Source organism: Humulus lupulus, chromosome 4 (assembly GCF_963169125.1).
Source record: "Humulus lupulus chromosome 4, drHumLupu1.1, whole genome shotgun sequence".
Classification (NCBI taxonomy): Eukaryota; Viridiplantae; Streptophyta; class Magnoliopsida; order Rosales; family Cannabaceae; genus Humulus; species Humulus lupulus.
This window is the reverse complement of record NC_084796.1, coordinates 24,355,992-24,362,840: the sequence shown is the minus strand read 5'-3', so window position 1 is coordinate 24,362,840 and position 6,849 is coordinate 24,355,992. Positions and strand designations below refer to the sequence as shown.

The window sequence follows — 6,849 nt, the reverse complement described above, 5'->3', positions numbered from 1 at the left end:
CATTGGAACCAGATGCATTAGTATCACCAAAATTAGTGCATAATTTCTCGTAAAACATACAAACTATATTTCTGAATCTTTTAGCATATTTGTTAACCTACATGAAATGAAATTATGATGATAAAATCTATCAATACCTATTAAAATAAAACAAGCATAAAATCAATCTTAAATATTTTTATCCGAATAAGTTTATTTCGAAACTTCTCAGTCGCACTAACTTGTCCAGCTATTGCATTGTATCCCATACTAGTCTCTTTCAGTAAAGACTTAAAATCCTTATAATTTTACTTTAATTGATTTAATTTGTTCCTTAGTTGCATATCAGTGTAATTTCTCTTTGTTCATGCACAAAGCTGTTCCTTTATATGTCTCCACAATTGCTTTGTAAAGGTTGTGATATTCCTATTTCCCTTTTAAAACTTCTTCTTCTATAATTTCAATATAAATTTCTTCATGTCTTTGAGTCCAAATAAAAGCCTCATCATTATTCTCAATAATAAGAACTTCATTAACAACATCTGCCATCTATGTAAGACATAAAGATTCAATAAGAATTATAAATACAAATATAATACTATCCTTAAAGCAAAACAAAGTAATCAACCATATAAATGACAAGCTGATCTACCAAGCTACCTAAACACCAACACAAATCAAACAAGAAACAGAACAATATAGAAAAAAAAGCCATGCCTAAGAGTAGCTCCCTACAAAGAGCCACAACCAAAAATCGAGCAAAAACTGCTCAAGACATCTTCAAATCATCTGCATTGTCTAACACCCCAGCATAAAAATCATCATCATCAGATGATAGGAAACATTTGTCTAAAAGTATCCTCGTTACAACTGCATATTAATGTAAAGCTCATACATGTTGAACTTTTCACTATTTGGTATCATATTAAGCTATTATATATGGCAGAGTTTTCTAACTCAATTTAAACAAGTTATTTATTTTTCTCTTTAGTTTAAAAGATAAAGACAATGGAAATTAACCAATCTCTTCTATTCTATTCTACTCATTGATTGATACTGATTCACATGCTTTATCCTCATTCTTTCATGTTCTTTCATAATTAACTCATGAAATCAATCAATCAAAACCAACCCACCATTGAGCTACCACACCATATCATATATGTAAACCAATAATATTTCTCTGATTATGGCCTCATTTTCTTCCACATGTTATGATATTGAAATGCTTGATGATAGCATAAAGTATAATCATTTATTAGTAACAGCTACACACTTGTAACTATATATTCTACAAAATAAGATTACTAGCTCCCTACCACATACACCATAACATCAATGATGTAGGATAAATAACAAGTAGTAATAAAGAATACTCAAGTCCCTCAGATACATTTCCGTTTTTAGGCTTATAACATTTATATGGCCTTGATAAAACTAACAAAATAACCAACTAGACAATAACAAATTTAGTGCTGGAGTCATCAATTTCATCATCATCATCATATCATATCTAAACAAGTCTACCCCAACAACTGTTTGAGTTTAACAAATAAGATCATGATAACCTGTAGCAATCGATCTCTCTGAATAGAAAAGAAAAAAAAAATGCTTCGTTTTTTTTTCTTTCCTACTTCTTAGTTCTATAAATATAAACCTCTGTCAATTTGTGAAAAAGCAAAGACTTCAAAGTACTAAAGGCATAAGGAACATTATTGTCTGTGTCGTTCAATCACATAAAGGGGAATAGAGTACTTCACGATCATGATCTCAGTCTCTCCAGTTTGAATCAAAAAATTGAATAGAAGATCATGTTACATATACTCAATCCCAATTCCGATAAACAATGCAAGAAAAAAATAAAAGGTACGAGAGAAAAAGATGATTATCCTAAATCCAGCTTGAATCACCCAAAAAAAAAAAATAGAGAAAAAAAAAAAAGAAAACCCCCCACTTTTTTCCTCTTTAAATCCCAGCGAAAGGTAACAATTAAAGATTCAAATCAGGAAAGGTAAAGTTACATACAAAAAGTTCTATCTCATTTTACTAGCACACACACATATATATATGTTATATATACATATATATCCTCCACACACACAGACACTAACACTAAATTTTTATGTTTAAATATAACATCTCTTCCATATCATCTATGTCCCAGCTAGGAGTTTTGTTCCAAGACCCAAATTGAAAGAGGGAATTAGTTCTAAGATAACTCTCCTCCATTCAAAACATTCCAGTCACGAATGCTAAACCAATGTAGTGTTATTGTTATACAAATCCATACAAGAATAGACAGAACAATCTCAGTAAGAACATAACAGCAACATAAGCATTATACAAGAGTACATATTTTCAACAAACAGAGCAAAACAATATGAAGGAGCTTTAAAAGAAGAAAAATGAAAACCCTCTTCGACATTTTGATAGAACAGAAAAAATTACAAACCACAAACCCTAATCCCAAACAAAATCAAATGTAGATTCATATACCTTAATAGTAGAAAAGACCCAACTCTATGAATGGTTACGCCATTTCTCCTAGATCCAACATTTACAGTGCATATCCATAATTTGAAAGAATCCATGATTAGAAAGAGATTGAGAAAAAAAATCATATGAGGGAGAGACCATGAAAGTGATCAGAAAAATAAGAGGAAACGAGATAGTGGCGTACCTGAAGAAATCTTGGAGAGAGCTCAGAAGCCCTTGATGCTTGAGAAGAACTCTTGTGTGGCTACGGGAAGAAGAAAGAGAGATAAGAAATAAAAATACATTAAAAAAAAGGCAAATTCTTTGGTCCCTCACGGGACTTAGTCCAACAAGTGGGACCAAAATAATTTGACAAGTGGACCCAAATAATTTGCCAAGCGTCAAGCTTTGAACAATTTTTGTGTTTTTCTTTTTTAAACTTTATGTTTGATTGATCGGTTGTGTAAACCGGATCTAAGAAATTATGTTGATATTGCTGTGAAAAGTAAGAACAATAAAGTAATTTGCTGTCAAAAAAGTGTACAGTCGAGGGCAATAAAGTAAAAAATGTATTGTGTTTGAACTTATTTACGGTATTAGGTAAGTAATTTTTTGATGCGGCTAAGTAATTTTTAATGAAATGGTCAGTAATAACGTTGTATCGAAAAGTAAAAAACCTTGAAGTAATTTTATTTGTTTTTTTGCGTATAAGTAACATTTTTATGCTAGTAAGTAATATTTAATTGAGTGGTGAGTAATAATATTATAGCTGAAAGTAAAAAAACCTGAAGTAAATATGGTTTTTATTATTGTAATAATAATAAAAAAAAACCAACAATGACTAGAATCCAATGAGCACACCTCATGAGCCTTAGTTGTTTCATGATCTTCATATAGAATTTTCTTAGCTGCATTACTCATGTTGAAAACATTGCACTAGTAATACATTTTCGACCAAATGATAATTAGATAAATGGTATTCATGTTAACAATATACGAAATTTACTTGGTTCAAACAAGTATGACCTAAATCGAGTGGATGAGACTAACACTCTTTAGTCCGCACAAATCGAGCTCAGTACAAAGTTATATAATCTGAATAAGAACTTTGTTTTTATTTTTCAAACTCTCATCAACATAATACAAGAACTCAGTACAACCTTTGTCAATGCTAAATACAAGATGATATCTAAGTTACATATTCTCTCTATAAAGCTATTAATATAATCTATTGATCAACTTGAGTCTAAAGATCGTTTTCACTCACTAAAACTGCAAAATACTCAAATTGCAGTTATTATTGCTTTCTGTTGTGACAGTTGAACTGTGATTAAGTCCAATTTTAGAAAGTTTTGGAGCAAATAGTAAGTTAAGAGATTTTAACTTTATATGATATTATGATGAAAATTTTAGTCTAATAAGTTGATGTAGAGGAATGCAGACTGCATCTAATTTGCATAATTTGTACATCAAAATTGTTCATTAGTGCATACTCTGGGAAGAGCCGAAAGACAATTTTACAATGTACATAATTTCAAGTCAAGTTAGTTAAACAATATAAAACTCAATGAGAGTAATGATAAAAGTGAAAGGAAAAAAATGATCAATAACAAATTAAACTTAACATGACAAAGAGTATGTGATTATATATTTATGAAACTGCTAAATTATTGCAGGGGAGGGACATCTATACATTGTATATACACAATAAAAAAGATGAGATTATGAGTTAGAGAAGTACAAACCTCATCAACATTTGATCCCTTGGGATGCGCTCATGATCAAATCTTAATCCTACTGTCTATATTGTTGTACACAAATAACAATATAAAAAGAACTTATCATTTTCCCATTTGAAATTGATTAATCAACTAAGAAGCAAAGCTGCAGATAACTGATATGACATAAAACAAACAAATAATGCACTATGAGTTTCACTAATATATATATTTTCTATTAAAGCAGCGAACCGAAATCAATCTGCACACGTTTATCATCAATCTAAGATATATGCAATCAACTCTATTGGATTTTTGTTTATTTCCTAACAACAAAATATGATTACTTGCACATGCTCTCTCGAAGTCACAACCACAAAAAGCTGGAAACATTGAAATAAATGGCCTGAAATTAGTTACAGCAAAACTCTCCATGATCTATACTTACAATGCAAAAGAAATAAATAAAAGAAGGCTTACAAGAGTGATTGAAGCACCTTAAGCCTACAACATCACTTATAAATATTACAAAGCACATAAATAATAGGAATATTAAATAAATGAATATTTCATTTAGCTAATATTTTAAAGAGAGAGGCTTAATCTTTTCTGGCACCATTGTTTCATCACCTCTATTCTCAACATTCATGTGATTCCTCTAATGTTTCATCTTTATTGAATCAAATCTTTAAATTGAATTAATGCCAAGAACCTGAAAAAAGAAAAAATAATAATAGAAAAAGAACCTAATTATGTGTGTGTTCATACATATATATATATATATATACACACATAAAACTATTTCTCACTCAATATAAACAATTTATATATTATCACATGAAGATGATATGCAACAAAATAATATTAGCATAAAGCAATACCCGGAACTTAAAAACCAAACTCATGAAAATAGCAACATAATAGCAATAAATTTGTGTTACTTTTATTAAGCTTAAATTTCCAATAGATTTGCTTCCATAAAAATTATACATAACTTCCAATAGAGATTTTTTTTTTTTTTACAGAATTATAACAAAAAAAAAATATGCAAAAGGTAGCCAGTTGCTAAAGAATATGAAGGGATATATGTGTATTTTAACATATCCTCAAGTAAACACCACAATCTCACCATCTACCATGAATCCAATGGTTGAAAAATGAATGAAGGACTAAGTCCATAAAATACAAGTGAGGGATTAAAGAATTGCCCTTAAAAAAAAATTAAAAGTGAGAATAAGTTACCGAACAATTTTTTAGTGTTTGTTTACAAAGTTTTAGTTATTTAATATAAAATTGTTTATATAGGTTACCGGACATGGCCATAATTTATATAGGTTAATTATATATTGAACAAAATTTTGAGTGAATTAGAAAAGATTTATCTATTTTTTATAATTTTTTTATTAAATGTGCTAAATGATTGATATATCTGATATAAGATTATATCGAAAAGAATGTATTATATTATTTTATAATATAATATTTGATTGATTAAATAAATAAATGTTACAAACTATTTGTTATAAGAAAGTGTCATTGAATCAATGGGATGTTAGATTATTTTATAAATAATATAATATTTTGATTAAATGAATTATATGATAAATAATAGAGTGTGACTAATATTATTTTGTCAAATGTAATATATACAATTTGAGAAATAGTGATTATAATAAGTTGTGTAACATATAAAGTGGAGTTACAATTCTTAAGAAATGATGATCATAAGTTTTGTAACTCTCACAAATATTCACCAATGATGTATAAAAGTAGTTACACATTATGAATTTGATTTTCATTAGCTATAATATTTTATAGTTGTTGTGTGCATGTTTCTAATTCCCAATGAGGTTTTGTGGAATTAGAAAATCAAATGGTGGATGACAACTCTATAAGTAGGAACCATTTTGCTTATTTGTATGTATGTGAGAAAACACACTACATAGATTAGAACAATTGTGTGATGACATGCTCATTTTAGAACACTATGATGATTATGAGAGAAGACTTAATAAATCCTTAAAGGTATTTATAAATAATATTCCCAAAGTATTTTTATGATGGACGAAATAGTTTTAATGACTAAGGTTTTGAACGTTGTTTAAGTCTTGAGATCTTCATTCTCTACCTCATATCCTTATGATAATAAGTTGTGTTCTTCTCATCTTTTTCCTTCATATCCTTATGATATATTTTGTGTTCATTTTAATTGTAATTATCTCCATTGTAACTTATTCTAACATAATGATTATTTATGGTCACTACAAGAAAAATGAGTTTAAGGGATGACATTATTAGTGGCGACTAATTGTCGCCACTAATAACCACATTAGTAGCGGCAACGTAATTTTGTCGCAGCTAATAAATGCTCCAGTAAAGTTTTTAATTTATAACTTTATTAGCGGCGACATATGGTCTTATTAGCGGCGGCATATCACCCATAATAATGCATTTATGGAAATTTTAGTAAAAAAAAAATTGGGTGAAATCAACGGGGTTTCTCAAGTTATTAGGGGCAACATGTTGCCCCTAATAATGTATTTACGAAAATTTTGGTAAAAAAATGTGGAAAATGTTCGCGGGGTTGCTTAGGTTATTGTCGCCCCTAATGTTGTATTTTTGAAAATGTTGGTGAAAAATACGTGGGACATGTTGCCTTTAATATTTCATTTAATTT

At 29.0% G+C, this 6,849-nt stretch overlaps 1 long non-coding RNA gene across 1 annotated transcript; it reads right to left on the bottom strand.

Annotated features, from left to right (window-relative positions):
* Positions 1-2,768, bottom strand: LOC133830209 (uncharacterized). The gene is made up of 2 exons (XR_009891939.1): positions 2,660-2,768; positions 1-2,523 (listed from the first exon to the last, which is right to left on the bottom strand). It is a non-coding gene; the product is annotated as an uncharacterized LOC133830209 (long non-coding RNA).
* Positions 2,769-6,849: the final 4,081 nt, after the last annotated feature.